Source organism: Oryx dammah, unplaced genomic scaffold (genome assembly GCF_014754425.2).
Source record: "Oryx dammah isolate SB20612 unplaced genomic scaffold, SCBI_Odam_1.1 HiC_scaffold_15, whole genome shotgun sequence".
NCBI classification, from domain to species: domain Eukaryota; kingdom Metazoa; phylum Chordata; class Mammalia; order Artiodactyla; family Bovidae; genus Oryx; species Oryx dammah.
Window position 1 is genome coordinate 44,381,093 of NW_024070199.1, and position 19,194 is coordinate 44,400,286.

A 19,194-nucleotide genomic window follows, 5' to 3' on the forward strand; every position below is an offset into this window, starting at 1 on the left:
GGCATAGAGGATAAAATGTTGAATAAAACTTTATAGAGATGGATTGTCTTCCCATCTCACTATCTTGCATCTTTTTAAACTTGGGCATTTGGGGAACACGTGTGAGCACGCTTGCAGAGAAAGGATTATTAAAATCCACATGGGAACAATTGAGTTGGCCTATCTCAGGACTTGCTGGTAACAGTAGTTGCTTACTTCTGTGTGTCCAGGCTCTAGGCTGTTTCACCTGTTTGTAACCGAGAGGTTGTTTTTAGTTGTTTGTGTATGATATGTGATACAAGGAGAAAATATTTTCTTGCCTGTTATGTAATAGCTGTAGTTTCCTCTTGTGAATTTGCATCTGTGAAGAATATCAGGGAATTTATATTAAAAATTCATGTAAGAGCATAGAGAAAGGTTATTATTCCTTTTTTCCCCCAAAGTGAATAAAAAAAAAATTCCAGTGTTCTTTTGGAGTAAGTCCTTTCTTATTATTCTCAACTACAAAATAGGAATAATACCTAAGAGGATTGAGAAGCTCATGTATAATGCTGGCACAGAGGGCTTGTAAGGGTAGACGTTCAGTCTTGCTATTCTCGAGTTCTGTGACTAAGCAAGTACATATTTAGTTACTGTTTAGTTGAGAATCTGTTCCTTTGCTGTTTTAGGCTAAATCCAGCTCTCATTCTTGACTGATATTTTTATAATGATGTTCTTACATTTTCTTCATTGGCCTTGATCAGACTGATTAGTATTGGAAAGAGGAGACCCTTTTTGATACAGCTGTTGAGGAAAATGTGGCACCTTTAAGGAATGATTGGCAAGAATAAATATGAAAGTAGAAGTATATTATCTTAAAAAAAAAATCTTGTTTTCCCTTTTTTGAAGGGTCGCCTCTGGATCCATTTCCTCTGAGAGAATAACGCTATCGGTTGTTACAGCCTGAATGTTTGTGTCCTCGCTCCAAGATTCATATGTTGAAACCTAATCCTCAGTGTGGTGGTTGGGGGGAGTGAGGCGTTGGGGTGATGAGGTCATGAGAATGGAGCCTTAATGAACGGGCTTGGTAATCCCCGAGGGTTCCCTCACCCGTTCCTGCTGTGTGAGGACCCCGCAAAGGCCACTGTCTGTGAACCAGGAAAGGGGGTCCCCACCAGACGATGGATTTCCCAGTCTCAAGAAGTGTGAGAAGTAGAGTTCTGTTGTTTGTAAGTTGTAAAGTATGGTATTCTGTTATAACCCAGGAGGACTAAGACGTCAAATGATTCTTTAGTAGCAAATCTCCATTTTCCTCCTGTAGCTTCTCTGACTTCGTGCAGTTGGTCCCACTGTTCTGTAGCCATGCCCTTTCTCATTTTTGTCCTTGCCAGGATTGGGAACTCTTTTGTCTTCATTAATCAAACAGTGCTGTTCTCATTTCACCTTCACCATCAGCACCATCTGGGTACCCACAGGCATAAAGCAGAAGTTTTTCCCCATTTTACTTCTCTCCGTTTATTATTTCACCGAGTCCTGCTTCCTTCTTTCTGTAATTTGCTGCTGTGCATGGCCACCAGCACCATATTTAAAATTTTGATTATTTTTATATTAGATTTATAAATTTATTGAAACAAGAAGGAAATTGAGAGTTAATTTAGCCCAGCTCCTTTATTTTGTAAATGAAGAAATGGCTCCTCAGGTCAGGTGGCTTGTCTTACGTCAACAACTAGTGAGTAGCTGATGTTACACTTCTCTGGTCTCAACATTTAATGCTCTCTCCCAGTCTAATATTCTTCTTAAAATGTATTTGAAAAAAATTCTTTGGGGGTCAATTTTGCATACCTCCAGTTAAGGGTGAACCAGTTTTAGGAGGTTCGATAGATGACAGCATTTCCTAGGCACCCCTCCTTCTTTTCCCTCTTCCCTGAAGGTAACTATATTACTTAGAACTCTTTTAGCCCATTTAAAAAAAAATACATATTTACCTACATATGTCTGAAGAGCATTTTGGAAGAGTTCATACTTGTTTGCATGCTTGCTGATTTTTTTTCTTTTTGGTTTTAAGTCTGTTGATTTCCTGTTGTGAAAAGATAGGACAGTTAGGATTCGCTGCCCCCACTCCCAACACTGCACCCTTGTCCCTGTCCCTCCAGTATAGTTCTGTTGCAAATTTGGTTAAATCAGTATTTATCTATTATTACTTGGGATGCTGTTTATAGTGTCAAGGGGTACATTACAAATAATTTCTAAACAGCTTCTGGTTTTCCTAGGAAATGTTGTCTTTTTTTTTCTTTAATGTATCAATCACTAGTTTAGCCTCAGACCTTTAGCCAGTTACATATTCAGCTTAATCGCTTGAAGAAATTGTACCTGCTCCAGACTGGGCTGCTTGTTCTCCCTGCTGGGACCCTGGGAGTCCTTGCCTCTCTTCTTCAGCGCCCGCCTCTCTGCTGTCAGCTTCCATGGTGTTCTCCCTCTTGGTTTAGTGGAGCACAGTCTCTAGCAGTTTCCTGTGAGAATGGACTGTGGGAGGTAAATCTTCTGAGACTTTCTCTGTATTCTTTATTGATAGATTGGCTGGGTATAGACTTCTGGGTTGGAAATAATTTTCCTCACACACATCTCCCTGACACACACACACACACACACACACACACACACACACACACACACACATACACCATTGGAAATAATTTTCCTTGTTTCCTCACACACACACAGTTGGAAATAATTTTCCTTATGTATTAGTCTGCTGATTACACACACACATCTCCCTGACACACACACACGTTTATCTTCCTGAGGATGTCAGATAATTTTTTAAGGTACTTTTTTCCTTGTGTAGTCTTTTCCTCCATCCTGCATTTTTCTGTCTGTTTTGTTCTCTGTGCTTCATGATATAGGTTTTCCTGAGATGTTATCAGAACCTGTGTTTTTCATTCATGTTTAAAAGTTACACACAACACATAGAGGTGAATTCATACAACAGTTCTAAATCACATCTTCTACTATAAGGAACGAGGAGTCCTTGATAAGGGAATATTCAAAAAACATTCCTCTGCTTGAAGGGGTTCCCCTTGGCCAGAGCTGGGATAACTTGAGCATCAGAATGAATGGTGATATTGATAAATTAAGAATCCATGAGTCCACAGTATTAATGAATTAAAGAATGAGTGGGGAGAAGGAAATATACTTTAGTTATAATGTCAGCTGATAAGTGTAGAAGGAACAGTAGATTTACAAAATAAACGTAGTTTTATAACTGTCAATAGCAGTTGATTTAGATAAGAATTGCCAGAGGTTACTAAAACTACTGGGTGAATGTTTTAAGAATGTAATATCAAAATTTATCTCCATACAGATTATTTACTAGTTAATTACTGAGGGGAAAATGGTTATTTTACAGTGAAGAAATAAGACAAATATTTTCACTAAGTGATCAAAATCCCAGTAATGGGACACATTGATACCATCTTACTACTTATGTGATACTCTAGGAAAAAGAAACCTCACGTACCACTTGTGTGGTGTTACTGCCAGAAATTTGTACCCTGGGTTCTTCAGAGATGCCATGAAAGGCAGAACTGCTGCAGAACTGTTTTAGATGCAGACACAGTGCCAGGTGTGATTCGTGAGCCTGAATTGAGGTGAAGGGGGCTTGCCATCAGGGACATCACAGAACAATTGGCAGAATTGGAATGTGAACTATATAGTCTATATGGGACTGTTAATGTGTTAAATTCCTGATTTTGACATAAGTACTGTGGTTGTATAAGAGAGTATCCTTGATCTTAGGAAATACCTAGTGAACTATTTAAAGGTAAAGGGCATGATGGCTGTAGAAATTGAAATGTTTGGGATAGGAGAAAGCAAAAGTGATTCGGTGATTAGTTGTGAATCTAGGTGAAGGCTCTGTGGGAGTTTCTTGTTCTGCTCTTGCAACTGTTCTGCAGGTTTACGATGAAAACTTAAGATGAAAGTAAGGGTGGCTGATTGGAGACTCCATTCGTGGGTAGGGGCTCATTGGCTGGGAACTGTTCGTCAGAGTGACTGGTTGAGCTCCTTTGGTTGTGAAGTCCCCAGTGTCAGGATTTTCCGGCCTTTGCTTGAGGTCAGTGATTAGAAGTCATTAGCAGTCTTCCTCCTAGTTGGAAACAGCAGAGCCCAGTAGGAGAATCTGGAGCGGGTAGGGTGGGCAGATGAGTGGGCCTCACTCTGCATTCTTTCTGCATTTCACAGGGTCCCTCTGTTTTTAGTGGCAAACCCATCCTCAGCTCTGCAGGGGGTCACCATCCTTTCTGGCTTCCTCTTGTCATCTGGGGCTGGGAGGGACGGAAGAAGGCCGAGGGGATTTGGGAATCTTAAGTGTTCATTGAATAACCTTTTTCAGCCAGTGTTCCTCGTGCTTCCTTCCAGCGCTCCTCTAATTTTGTTGGTTCTTGGGATTATGCCTTTAAAAAGCAAGACAAAACACCAGAATAGTTCTTTTACTGTAGTTTTAGAGACATTTCAGTGTATGTTCAGTATACATTCTTTACCCAGGAGTAATAATGCACTTACGTACCACTTCATTCTGTTTTCTATCTTTTGATCTTGTTTCTCACATTCTCACACTTTGGAATAACCAGATTTCTTACTATCAATAGTATGGACCCACTGTTTCCCATAATTCGTCTAAGGGAAAAGACTGCATAATTAACACACACCTTTTCCCAGAAAAGTCTTACTTTTTACAACTTCATAAGCACCTGGATTTGTGATGCTCTGAGCGTGTTTGAGGGCTGTTTTATCATTTGGCTTCCCTGGGCAGGAGTATGCAGCACGTTGGGGCTGGCAGGTCAGTACAGCTCTGCTGGGAGCCTGTGATTGACCAGCCTGGAAGTGGATGAAGTGGGTGGTCTTGACTGGTGGGAGAAAAAATTGTAGATCACTTGAGGGCCCTGCAGCTGCTCAAAGTTAAGTGTCAGATTTGTGGGGCATGTATGCATTTTGTGGAGTACGTAACTTCATTGGATTTTTGAAGGGCTCTGGAACCTGTTCCATGGAGAGGGGTTGTGATGGGACTAGAATTATTGCAACATTGAGAAACCGACTCATTACACCAGCACGCTGAGTTAGTCACATCTGAGGACTGTGGAGGTGATCTGTTCTTATGATGTAAAGCAAAAATCTGGGTGATTAGTTAAGTTTTTCAAGGTTTTGTTTAGAAAACATTTCACTGGTAAATGCTTTGTTTTCAGAATCAAATATTTTCTTCATAATAAACTAGGCTTTTGTTGATTCATTTTCTTTTAGCAAGTGGTTAGCATTGTCTCTATTTGTGAGAGAAATTGTTTAATCACCCTGTAGTGTGAGTTTTGTGGAACAAAGGCATGCAATGAACAGCATTTATTTTGAGATGCCTTGTAGACTGCATCCTTCTAAGACTTCTGATTAGTATATTGTCCATAGTTCGTGTCTTTTCCTGCAGTGTTTAGGTTTAAACGAAGTGCCTTGAAAGACAGTTTAAAGTCCTTCATGTGTAGCTTCTGGTTAATTCACATTAGAGACAGGATTTGGCTGCAGCTAGTGCTTCAGTGAACTTAATGTTTAGTTCACAATTTCTGGTAAGTTACAGTTGTTTAAAGGTATTACACGGGGCTATAAGAGAGTACTTAAAAAATCTGTTTTAGTAATTTAAAATGTGATGCCTTTGCTGGTAACTAACCCTGTGTTCAGTGAGCGAGTCATTGATATTTCCTGAGGTAAAGATAAACGTGTGTGTTTTATTTGCCCATTCTTATGTCTCTCTTTCTGGGTTATTGTTTAGTGTAGGCTAAGAGCTGAGGCAGAAGGGTGGCCATGCCTTTTCCCTCTTGTTACGCAGAAAACATTTCAGTCAGCCAGAACTTTTCAGTCCTCTGAGGTTTAGTTGTGTGTGAAGACCTTGTGCCATTATCTTAGTGGCAGCTCTCGTTAGACCGAAAAAGAACGCACTGTGATTTTGGCTCTCTTTTTCTTTATAGGAGAACTTCTGTTCAATGTCCACCATCCTGCTTTATTCCTGCTGATCTGCTAATGCAGTAAATTGGAAGACAACCATTTCCAGGAGAACCTGTAATGGGCAAGGAGCCACAGAGAAGAAAACATTTCTTTTAATTTTTAAACTTGGTTTGAAAGGTAAGGTCACAATGATTATGAGAAGTTTCTTTCCATGAGTTACATCAAGGAAAGCAGTTTTCTGTTGTGAAACCCTGGAGTCTAGGTGGACCCGTCTGGGTCATCTCTTTGAGATGACCTGGTTCTGTGACGCCGTGGTATTTTTAGGAAATTAAATAGCAGCCTCTGTAGTTTGCTCTGGGATGTCTTGGAATCAGCAGCACCCATGGGATTCCCAGTTTCCAGAGGATGGGAGTTGGGGTGGGATCGAGCTGGGCCCTTAAGGGCCAGATAAGGCAGCATGCCAGAGCAAGACTGCTAGTAGAGACCCACCTGCCACCCCTTGGTCACCTGGCCCTGTGTGTGTATTGGGGGTGGGGGGCTTGTTTTGTGTCATACCAGCCAAGGGATATCTGGCTTCTAGCCAGCCACCTGACTCTTTTGAGTCTTAATTATTATCACCTTGCAATTCTTTGCTGAGGTTTTTTGTTAGAGACCAGAGGTTTACTTTGCATACTTGACTTTTGGGCCATTTGGCACTTAATAGAAAGTGGCCTGTTGGGACCTTTTGGGGGATGTGCACACATCCTTAATCCAGTTTCACTGCTCTGTAGTATCTGGAGGAGCCGGTGGGCACAGACCGTTTGATCATCCACATTTCCGGCTTCAGTGTCTCAGGAGATACTGCAGTGGTTCAGGTGTGACAGGCCTCTGCCTCCAAACCCCAGTGAGCGCCTCGAATCCCTAGGCAGTGAGCCCCTTTGCCTGGGCCCTCACTCTCCTCCAGCCCCCCGGGAAGGACTCTTCCTCAGCACCTCCTTCTGCTCTCACAATGAAGCACCGGCTCTTTCTTAGGGTATCTTCACATCTCCTGCTTTGTCCCGCTTCCTGTTGTTTATTTATCTGTGGCTGTGCTGGCTCTTGGTTGCTGTGCAGGCTTTTCTCCAGTTGCCTGGAGTGGGGGCTGCTCTGTGGTGTGCAGGCTTCTCCGTGTGGTGGCCTGTCTTGTTGCGGATTCTAGGCTCTGGAGCACGGGCTTAGTATCAGTAGTTGCTCAGTTGCTCTGCAGCGTGTGGGATCTTCCTGGATCAGGGATCGACCCGTGTCTCCTGCATTGGCAGGCAGATTCTTTACCACTGAGCCACCAGGGAAGCCCCTGTTTTGTCCAGCTTTTATCTTCATATTATTCTTGATACATCCTGGGGGGAAGAATTCCCTTCATTGAATTCCCGTTCACTCTCGGCGCCTTGTCTCATGTGGTTTTGTTTGGTTGCTTTGTTCAGGGGCCCAGCCCTTGTCCCTCTGCCCCGTAGGTCCTCACTCTGCAGACCTGGGCTCCTCAGTTTCCTGCCTGCCTGCCTGAGTGGAGAGCGCAGTCGAGGGGTCAGCTTTATTAATAAGTCCAGGAGCATGCAGTAATAAACTGATCTGACTGTCTGACTCATATATAATAAAGAGGATATTTGATTTAATGCACATGATCGTGTTGTTTTGTCTTTAGCCACTGGTTCGGACCTGGGGGCAGTGGGAAAAGGGGTGTTAATTTATCAGAACCCCACAGAGACCTCCAGCTTGAATTCAGGTGGTTATTTTACAGGTTCACCATGTTTTTATGTTTATTGGGCAGTATAAATTATTGGTAACATTTATCCTTTTTTTCTATTGTGATCTATTCTGAGATCTATTGGATCTTAGAAACTAAATCTGTCTGATGAAGCCTTTTTTTCCCCGTATGCAGAATTCTACTACCATCAGTGTAGCACATCACGGCGGCAAGAGAGTCAGGCCCGATGAGTGGCTGGGCACCCGCGGCAGACTCCACTGCACGCTGTAGTGAGTTCATCTTTGCTCAGCGTCTCCGACAGTACTCTGCCTGTAGTTGTTTCACACGGACTGTTCATAGAAGCTAACTCATCGTCACTTGAGACTCCTCAAATTAATGACAACTCCAAGATCTTAAATTCATCAGGAATTGAGGAAAGTCATCGTTGGCTTCTTTAACTTGTTAACAAACCAGCTTTGACGGAAGTCTTCTTTCCGTTTTTTATGAAGCAGTTTTCCTGTTATAAGACGCTCCTCCTAATGCTCTCTGTCGCTCCCCTGTGAGTCGGGAACACTGCAGTGGCCGCCTGGAGTGCTGATGCCACGTGCAGTGTGCCCCTTCGGCACAGGGATGGCATGACTGCACGAGACATAGTGCTTTGCCCTCTAAGTTCCTAACACAGCTGTCCACAACCCACTGTTGCTTAAAAACACAACATTTGAAGTGCAGATTTTCTTTTCTTGTTTTGACATGTTGGGTGTGCACTCGAAATAATAGAACGCTGCAATACAGCATATGGCACTTGGGGCCCTGTGGCGTTACACCCGTGTCTGCAGTTCATAGTGCCCAGCTGCAGTGCCTGTGTGTGGCACTGTGGGGACGTGAGGCCTGCGTGGGGCCTCTTGTCACGACTGCTCAACCCTGCCCTTCTGCCGTGAGAGCAGCTAGAGGCAGGCTGTAGAGGAGGGCATGACTGTGTTCCCTTACAGCTGTATGGACACTGAAATTTGAATTTCACGGGATTGGTACAAGTCATGGAATAGCATTTTTTTGATATCTCCCCCTGCAGCCCATTTCCAAACAGTGAAAAGGTAAAAACCATTCTTTGCTCAGACGTATAAAAAATACGGCACATCAGATCTGGCAGCCTCAGTCTTGTACCCCGAGGCGTCCCAGGCCTCTGGAGTCATCTCACACACTCATGGCAGAAAGAGATTGGAGTGGGAAATGATGTAAACTGAAAAGGTTCTGTGTTGGGTTTTGCTGTTGGTTGGATTTTCCTGTTTCTTTGCTTTTTGTATGGAGGAGCCTTAAGTGTGTGGAGTCGCCTCGTGGTCTTTCTGCTAGGCAGTCTTTTATGAATCCCTGATTCTAGTATGTACCTATGTTTGTAGAGCCCTTCCTGAGTGCCAGGGACTGTGCTGAGTGCTTTTTACTTTCTTTTCATAACCTTTTTATTTTATCGTACATAGGTATGTAGCTTATGTAGATACATGGTTGAAAAATCAAATGGTATCACAAGATTTATAACAAAAAATAGCAGTCCTCTGTTTCATCTTGGCCATCCTATCCTCTCTGCATCCTTGGATTACTCACCAGGGATTGCTCCCTCCATCTCTTAGCTGATTCCTCCATCTCTGCTTCCTTCTGCATTTCTGTGTCAGATAACCGTAGGTCACTGAAGTCACTCAGTCGTGTCTGACTCTTTGCGACCCCATGGACACCAGGCTCCTCCGTCCATGGGATTTCCCAGGCAAGAGTACTGGAGTGGGGTGCCATTCCTTCTCCAGATAACCGTCGGCAGCAGTTTCTAGTCTGTCTGTCTTCCCAATTACAAAGATGCAGGCTTAGTTCTTTGCACAGCTGCTTCTCTCTCCGTCTCCCAGCATAGTTAAAACACAGCTTTGGTTAAGATCAATAGGAGAAGTATGGTATATGTTGTTTGATTCCTAAATATCTTCCTTAATTTGCAAAATTCCTCTCAACACGGTAACATATCTGGCAGTGCGTTTCCTTGGGCGTCTCCTTGCCAGAGCCCCCACCTCATGGTCTGTTCACACTGGCTCCTCCTGACGTCTGTAGCTGCAGGTGGGCCCCTTCTGGGTGCAGCAGTCTTTGCTGCTCGGTGTGTTGCAGCCCTGGCTTTGTGGATTCTGTGTCTTCTGCTTGTGGCTTACTGCCCAGCTTTTTCTGCAGTAGCTTCCTGAAGAAATTGTGAACAAATCTTTCCGACCTTCCAGGTCTGAAAACGTTCTTTTCTAGAATTACTGTTGAGAAAACTGATGTCGTTTTGACTTACAGTTCTTTTTTAAGTTTTTTTCTCACTAGAAGAGTTTAAATATTCTTCTTCTTTTTAAAAAATTTCCAGTACTGTTGACTTTTACACTGTGTCCTAAAGTATCTTCTTGCATTCAGTGTGATGCCATGTGTAGGTCCTAAGGGGAGAGTCACATTTTTATGCGCTGAGAAAAAATTTTTTTGTACAAGGGAGGTTGGTGGTGAATTAAAATATGTCCTTCTAAAACTTCTGTTACTTGGACGATAGACTTCCTGAATTGTTTCTCCATTTTCCATCTTTTCGTAAATTTGTTGGCCGCCTTCTTGGCTGTTTCCTTTCCTTTGTCTGTTATTGTTGTTTTACTAGAGCTTCCAGAGGAGTGGAGAATTGTGTGGGTTTCAACCCACTGAGCATCTGGAAAGTTGCATAATCCTTTCTATTTTCTTGTTGAGACTCCATGTCAGCCCAAATGTAGCCGTGCCTTTTATATCAAATAGACTTTGAAAAGAAATTCATGAGGCCGTGTGGCGATCACTTCGTACAGCCTTCCTCTCCAGAACGGGAAGTTGCCCTCTTAGAGAATCCGGGCTTCCAGGGCACCTCCGGCCTTGAGGTCTTGTCCATGTTCCTCACCTTTAGCACGTTCCTGCACCTCCTGCTCACAGACAGTCTGTCCTTTTCACGTACTGGCTCATTTTTCCCTTGGGCGCTTTCCGTGATTGTATAAAAGAGCTCAGAGACATTCAGAGCTAGTTCTTTTTTCCCTCCACGGGGCAGGCCCTTCCGCCACCCTGGTCCTTTTTGGATGCCATGTGTTGGCAGTCTCTTCCTCTGCCCCAGAGCAGGACACCGTACTGCTCGATGTGGGCTGATCTGCCCAGAGAAGGCTGCGGTGGAGTTAGTAGCTCCCGAGTCCTAGACATGATTATCTCTGACACGTTTTGAGATTACTTGCTTATTACTCACAGCATAATAAAGCTTTATGTTGAGCTTATAATTAACTAAAATCTTCAAACTTGTTTAACAGTTTTCTTATGTCTGGCAGTCCCCTCACCCCATGGTGTCATATTTTTCAGTTTTTATTTTAAAAGGACTTTACATTTATCCCTGCTTGGTAAATTTCTCTTGGTTTCATCATGTCAGAATTTTAAAATACTGACTCATTTGTGTTTTCTGTGCATTTTTGTCAAACTTGGCATCCTGGTCAGTCTACTCTGATAGAGTCACTGGCCACAGTGCCGAGTGCCTCCATTGTTACCCCCGCTCCTGGAGCTGAGTGCTGTGTGCCAAGTGAATCTTTTCCTGCCCGTGAACATGTGTGGGTCCTGTTGATGAGTGTGTCCCGAGAGCCATGAGGTGACAGGTCAGCCTGCTCCAGGCTGGCCCGGGGCTGGCTTGCGTTCTTGATGACTGCTGCTGGGACTGGCCACTCACCAGCTTTCTCCGCCAGTCTTATGGCCACATGCTGTGCTGGGAAGAGCGCAGACCTGGGAGTCCACCTTTAATGGAAAGTTGCCGTATTAGGCCTTTTACTGTACTGTGGAATGGCTGGAGGAGACTGTTTTTTGTAAGGGGCTGTGAAGACTGTTCGCCCTGCCTGTGTCTCATACTCAGCAAGGAGCTTGGACACCTATACAGTTGCAGCAGTCCAGGCTGAGACTGTCTCTTCCTGCATGCTCGGCTGCTTTCTGGTGAAACATTCCCAGGGAGTGTTGAGATAGCCTCATATATATGCCCTATGATTTTACCCATTCTGATGAAAGTTTGCTGGGCAAGGAAGATGGTGGGTTAAAAAAAAAATGGGCGGCGGGAGGGCTTTAAAATTTGCGACCAATTTACTATTTCTGTCTTCTGTTACAGAATTGTAACCAGCTCCAAATTAACCAGGATAGTTAGCTCATTCTTAATCTGAAACTTGTCTCTTTTTGGTCTCGCTTCAGTGACATCTCAGTTTCCTCTAGGATTTGTGTCTGATTTGAAAAGGCTATTCTCTTTGGGCACCTTGTTCGTAGTGGATGATGAGTATAAAGGGGGCTGCTGCTACTGCTAAGTCGCTTCAGTCGTGTCTGACTCTGTGCGACCCCATAGACGGCAGCCCACCAGGCTCTTCGTCCCTGGGATTCTCCAGGCAAGAACACTAGAGTGGGTTGCCATTTCCTTCTCCAATGCATGAAACTAAAAAGTGAAAGCGAAGTTGCTCAGTCGTGTCCACCTCTTAGCGACCCCACGGACTGCAGCCCACCAGGCTCCTCCGTCCATGGGATTTTCCAGGCGAGAGTACTGGAGTGGGGTGCCATTGCCTTCTCCAAAAGAGGGGCTACTTGCTTCAAGTTGGGTGACTCAAAAACTGCATAGAACTGCTTTGCTTTCGCTTAATAAAAAACATGGGTGAGTTGGATTTTCTGATTCTTTCCCCCACCCTGTGTTAGTACAGAATTCTTTTTCTGTCTGTGCCATTTTCAAACCATTCCTGACTTGCTTAGGACTAACTTTCCTCCTTACAGTTTTATTTCATTTACTCTTTGGCCACGTGGGATCTTATTAGTTCTCCCACCAGGGATTGAACCCTGGCCCCAGCAGCAACAGCTTCAAGTGCTAATCGCTGGACTGCCGGGAATTCCCGTCCTCACAGTTTCAGCTTAGGAGCTGTTTCCTGACCGTCTCAGATGGCGGGGTTCTGGTTGCATCACGTTTCCCCCTGCTCTCCAGTTACAGGTCACTTCTTTCTGATGTTTGAGTCACATTTATTGACAACTCACTTGGTGTCAGAGATTCAGAGGATGCTGGACACTTAAGATGGAAAACCTTCTACTTAGAACTTTCTGATTTGCCTTTTGTCATATTCTCTCATCTACACTGTGCCCTCCCTTTCAATTTGTGCGTGTACACACACAAAGACACACACACACACACCCCTCCCCTTAACAGACACCTCTACCCAGCTGGGTTTTCCTTGCCTTTATTGCTCTGATCTGTGACGAGGCTCCTGGCACAAACCTGATTAATGTTGTGTCATCCCCATTGCTTGTTTCTTTTCCAGTCCCTTGGTTTTGCTTTAAAAACACACCCCCCCACACACACAACTTGTTCTTGTATGTATAAGTATGTTTAAGTCATGCTTCACGTCTGCTTGTATTGAAGTTTTTGAAGCTGTGGGAGTTGTGCACAGAAATTCATGTTCACTTGAGTTTTCATAATGAAAGTTCGTCGAGGAACACTTTAGTGGAGCCTGTGACGGGGTGACACTGGGTGTTTTTAATCAGCAGTTGGCTGTTTAAATATAAATGCGAAGTGGGCGCTTAAGGTCACACTCTTGCCTGTTGTCCGCAGCATCTCAGAGGTATATTTGGAGTTAGCCCCACTGTGGCTAGGTATTTGCTTTGTGTATTTCCCAGGTGGCTCAGAGTTCCAGAGGCAAGCCATAAATCTGATATATAAGTATACAGCTAGGAATTTAAAACATGAAAATTAGGCCTTGGGGGAATTATGATTGAAAATGGAGAGTGGGGGGATAGTTATTTAATGTGAAAACTCTAGGATTTCAGGAAGGGAATAACTTGCTTTTCAAGGAGGCTTTTGCAAGGCCTCGCCATCCTCTGTAAGTTCTTAAGGCCGCCTCGGGGTTTCCTGCTCTTTGCCTGGGCTCTCCCCCTCGCGTGCATCTTTCCTGTTCCCGGTGTGTAAAACCCTGGCGCTGCTCTGGTTGCCTTGCTTCGCTTGACTTCTCTGTCTGTCTGCGAGTGAACAGTGCCTGCGGTGCCCCACCTCAGCGGCTCTGTCTTCAGCACTCCTTGCCCTGCCCTCATTTCAATCCCCCTCTCGGCCTCTGTGGGAACACAGTGTGTGTGTGCCACAGCTTCCGTTTCCTCTCCTTTGGCGTTTTCCTCTACTTCTGTTCAGAGTCATCTTTTTCTGTGTACTGTGTTGAATTAGTTATCACTATCTTAATGGGTTTCCCAGGTAGCTCAATGGTAAAGGGATCTGCCTGCCAATGCTGAAGACTCAGGAGACGAGAGTTCGATCCCTGGGTCAGGAAGATCCCCTGGAGAAGGCAACCCACTCCAGCATTCTTGCGTACAAACAGAGCTGTCTTAATGTACGTTATCTCAGGTAGAGCAGACTGGCTCCCTGCCGCGCTGCACAGCAAGCCTGCCCCACTCTGCTGTGCGTGCTGCATGGCTCTTTGAGAACTCGTTGCCTCACCTTCCCTAGTGCCTTCTGTAAAGGCTCACTCTCCTCGTCATCGGGACCTTCTCCCGCTGTGAGTTCCTTCGAGTTACGGGCCTGTCCTCTGAGCTTGCAGTGTCACCTCCTCAGTCCTGCCTGTGCTCTGAGCCCAGCGCAGGCCTCATTCTCATGAAGTCTTTTCCGGCCGGGCTCTTCTGCCTGGAGCTCCCTTTCTGCAGAACAAGCTTGGCGTTTACGCCATTCACTTTCTGTATCTTCTCTGTTCTCAGTTGTGCTGTACTCTTGAAGAAGGAGGCAGCATTTATCTTGTTATTCTTGCGTTCCTCAATACAGTGCTTAGTAGTGCTTTAAAAGTACTGGCTGATTAACATAGTGCATATTAAATGGATTCTACTCCTTTACTATTCTCACCACCTGAAGAAGTCACAGACGAAAACTGGGAGGAGAGTCTGGAACATCTGGATGGTAGAAACTTGATTTCTTTTGATGTATTTTTGGAAGAAGCAGTTTTGGAGCAAATGTAACGAAGCTGGCCCTGAGTTTGTATTGTCCTTTCCTCTAAAGAAACAGTGTTCGCAGTGGGCACTTTGATTCTTTGATTTGATTAGTCCAGCCTCCAGGTGGGGATGAGGAGACAGTTGTCTGAGTTGCATACCTTTGCTGAGAATGGAGAAGCAGCTGCTGGGTAGATGTCCCAGTCCATTGTGGTATTTTTCCTTAGTACTTAACTTAGTACTCAAAGGCCACCGTTACTTCTCTGTTGCGTGTTTCTTCCTCTTCAGATGAAAATGACAGCATTTGCCTGCAGCGTTGCTGTTGGGGGCAGTTTATCAGTGACTTACTCCCTTCAGAGTGACTGCGTCCTCCTGCTGATAGGTGCTTTCCTCTCTGTCCTTTGCTGGCGGTGTGCCTTCCTTGGTGGGCAGCGTGAGCAGTCGCCCGCCCTTCTTGGATCCAGCCTCCCCTATTTGGCTTTTGTCAGATGCAGCCCAGCTCAGTTCCCTGCCCACCTGAATCCCAGCTGGGGTCCCGAGACGCCAGGGGTCTGGACGGTGGCAGCAGTAGGTGAGCCAGTGAGAACAGCTTTTGGGCAGCTTGGCTTGTTCACGCCATCCTGTTCCAGGCTGCTGGTCAACTCGGCCAGCGCTTTGGGGCAGATTGTCTGTCCCTGTGGGATAATAAGCAAGTTGTTTTGAATCTAAATGGAGGCAGTGAAGACTCAGTTTTCTCTAGGACAAGTGGGGAATCCAGGTTTATTTATTTATTTTTAAAATTAATCAAACATTGTTTCCCAGTATGTTTGAGGGCTCAAGGCATTATTTTCCTTGGTATTTCTGAATTAACTTAGAAAATGAAATGAAATTCCCAGAGACATGCACCTGTTTTAAAGCTTGGCCAAGTGTATCCTTCCCGGGAGTGAGCCACTTGTAGCCTTCCTGAGTTCAGCTAGCATCCTCCTTTATCTCATGGTGAAGAATTTACCGTTTTACCTTTAAGCCCTACATATCCCTAGATATCAGAAGTTAAAAAAACAGTTCTGATTTTCTTGTGACTTATTTTTTTGAGTTAAGAATGTCTAAGTTGCTTTATATGTATATAGATGTATGTATGTATGTATACACACACACTTGAGAATAAAGATGATTTCTCAGATATGTTTATATTTTGAGAGAAAACCATGGCCCATAACCTCTCCTCGCCCACCACACATTGGCCGTTGTGTGGAAAAAGCAGTTGACTCTTGACCTTGGCGGTGGAAGGAGATGGGGAGGCTATTTTAGTGCCAGGAGAGAAACTTTGACTCCCAGCTGTAGCAATCACGATTGTAGCCGTCTTGTCCCCAATGGCCACATGTGACTCTTGACCACCTGAAATGTGGCTGCCCCAAATTGTGAAGTGCTATGAAGTGGTGTCAGAACATGTAGAATTTGAAGACTTAGTACCAAAAGAATTCCATGTTGAAATAGTAATGTCTGGATATATGAGGTTCAGTAAATACATTTAAAATTAATTTTACCAGTTTCTTTTTTACTTTTTAGCTGCTTTCCCTAGGCAACGTAATTCTCCCGAAAGAGAGAAGGAGGGAATGAGAGGGTAACAGGTAGGAAGGCTAGGAGTCTCCAAATGGAGAAAGTAAACTGCAAATGTCAGACATCTTTTCTCTCTCTTAAGGCAGGACTGATAGCTCAGCTGGTGAAGAATCCCCCTGCAATGCAGGAGACCCTGGCTCGATTCCTGGGTTGGGAAGATCTGCTGGAAAAGGGATAGGCTACCTATTCCAGTATTCTTGGGCTTCCCTTATGGCTCAGCTGGTGAAGAATCCGCCTGCAATGCAGGAGACCTGGGTTGGGAAAATCCCCTGGAGAAGGGAAAGGCTACCCACTCCAGTATTCTGGCCTGGAGAATTCCATGGACTGTATAGTCCATGGGGTCTCAAAGAGTTGGACACGACTGAGTGACTTTAAATTAAAAAAAAAAAGAAAATTGGCTAGTAGAACATTTACGCTTGCATAGGACTCATTGCAGCGTGAATGATGTTTCTGTTAGTGCCAGCTCTTCTCCTTCTGTGTACCACGGATCCCGTGGTCTTAGTTTTTTTGAATGTTGAGTTTTAAGCCAGCTTTTTCACTCTCTTCTTTTACCCTCATCAAGTCGTTCTTTAATTCCTCTTCTCTTGCTACCATTAGCGTAGTATCATCTGCATATCTGAGGTTGTTGATACTTCTCCGTGCAGTCTTGATTCCAGCTTATGATTGATCCCACCTAGAATTTTGCATGAGGTACTCTGCATAGAAGGTAAATAAGCAGGGTGACAATAAAAGCCTTGGCATACTCCTTTCCCAGTTTTGAACCAGTCCGTCGTTCCATGTCTCATTCTAACTGTTGCTTCTTAACCTGCATACGGGTTTCTCAGGAGACAGGTAAGGTGATCCAGTGTTCCCATCTCTAAGAATTTTCCACAGTTTGTTGTGATCCACATAGTCAAGGGTTTTAGCGTAGTCAGTGAAGCAGAAATAGATGTTTTTCTGGAATTCCCTTGCTTTCTGTGTGATCCAACAAATGTTGGCAATTTGATCTCTGCCTTTTCTAAACCCAGGTTGTACATCTGGAAGATCTCAGTTCATGAACTGCTGAAGCCTAGCTTGAAAGATTCTGAACATAACTTTGATGGCATGTGAAGTGAGCCCAATTGTATGATAGTTTGTACATCTTTGGCATTGCCTTTATTTGGGATTGGAATGAAAACTGACCTTTTTCAGTCTTGTGGCCACTGTTGAGTTTTCCACATTTGCTGACATACTGAGTGCAGCACTTTAGCAACATTATCTTCTAGCTCAACTGGAATTCTATCACCTCCACTAGCTTTGTTTTGGGTAATGTTTTTGGTAATGCTTCCTTCTTGACTTCACATCCCGGGAAGTCTGGCTCTAGGTGAGTGGCCACACCATCGTGCTTACTCGGGTCGTGAAGATCTTTTTTGCACAGTTTTTCTGTGTGTTCTTGCCACTGCTGAACCTCTTCTGCTTCTGTTAGGTCATAGTGTTTCTGTCCTGATTGTGCCCGTCTTTGCATGAAATGTCCTCTTGGTAGCTCTCATTTTCTTGAAGAGATCTTCAGTCTTTCCCATTCTATTTTCCCCTCTATTTCTTTGCATTGTTCACTTAGGAAGGCTTTCTTATCTCTCCTGGTGATTCTTTGGAACTCTGCGTTTAGATGGGTATATCTTGCCCTTTCTCTTTTGCTTTTACTTCTCTTCTCAGCTATTTGTAAGGCATCCTCAGACAAGCACTTTGCCTTCTTGCATTTCTTTTTCTTTGGGATGGTTTTGGGTTTTGGTCATTGCCTACTGCACAGTGTTATAAACTTCCATCCATAGTTCTTTAGGCACTCTATCAGATCTAATAATCCCTTGAATCTTATTCATCACCTCCGCTGTATACTCATAAGGGATTTGATTTAGGTCATACTTGAGTGGCCTAGTGGTTTTCCCTACTTTCTTCGATTTAAGCCTGAATTTTGCAATAAGGAGCGCAGGATCTGAGCCACAGTCAGCTCCAGGTCTTGTTTTTGCTGGCTGTATAGAGCTTCTCATCTTTGGCTGCAAAGAATACAATCAGTCTGATTCCGATGTTGACCATCTGGTGATGTCCATGTGCAGGGCTGTCTCTTGTGTTGTTGGAAGAGGGTGTTTGCTATGGCCAGTGTGTTTGCTCAACAACACTGCTAGCCTTGGCCCTGCTTCATTCTGTACTCCAAGGCCAAACTTGCCTGTCACTCCAGATACCTCTTGACTTCCTGCTTTTCCATTCTAGTCCCCTGTGATGAAAAGGACATCTTTTTTGGGTGTTAGTTCTAAAAGGTCTCATAGGTCTTCTTAGAACCGGTCAACTTCAGCTTCTTTGGCGTTAGTGGTTGGAGCATAGACTTGGATTACTGTGATTTTGAATGGTTTGCCTTGACACTTGAGATCATTTTGTCATTTTGAAATTGCACCCAGACACTGCATTTCAGACTCTTCTGTTGACTCTGAGGGCTGTTCATTTCTTCTTGCCCACACTAGTAGATAGAATGGTCAACTGAATTAAATTCACCCAGTCTTGTCCATTTTAGTTCACTGGTTCCTAAGATGCTGATGTTCGCTCTGCCATCTCCTGCTTGACCACATCCAATTTACCTTGGTTCCTGGACCTACCATTCCAGGTTCCTGTGCAATACTGTTCTTTACAGCATCCAACTGTACTTTCATCACCAAACACACCCACAACTAAGCGTTGTTTCCAGTTTGGCCCAGCCTGTTCTTTCTTATTAGAGCTGATAGTAATTGCCCTCTGCTCTTCCCCAGGAGCATTCTGGATACCTTCTGACCTGAGGGCCTCATCTTCTGGTATCATATCTTTTTGCCTTTTCATACTGTTGATGGGGTTCTCCCAGCAAGAATACTGGTGTGATTTGCTATTCTGTCCTCCAGTGGAATACATTTTGTTAGAACTCTCCACTATGACCCGTCCATGTTAGGTGGCCCTGCACGGCGTGGCTCATAGCTTCATTGACTTATACGAGCCCCTTCTCCGTGACAAGGCTGTGATCC

The 19,194-nt window shown here is 44.3% G+C and overlaps 1 protein-coding gene across 16 annotated transcripts in view; it reads left to right on the forward strand.

The window, feature by feature from the left end:
- The window catches only part of PPP6R3 (protein phosphatase 6 regulatory subunit 3), a 123,408-nt gene that overhangs the window by 32,434 nt on the left and 71,780 nt on the right, over positions 1-19,194 (forward strand). For 15 of the 16 annotated variants that reach the window (XM_040255243.1, XM_040255249.1, XM_040255256.1 and 12 more), the window contains one exon: positions 5,964-6,117. The exons of the other annotated variant lie outside the window; for it this stretch is intronic. The gene's annotated coding sequence lies outside the window, so the exon portion shown is untranslated. The remainder of the gene's footprint in view (positions 1-5,963; positions 6,118-19,194) is intronic. 16 annotated transcript variants of the gene reach the window in all.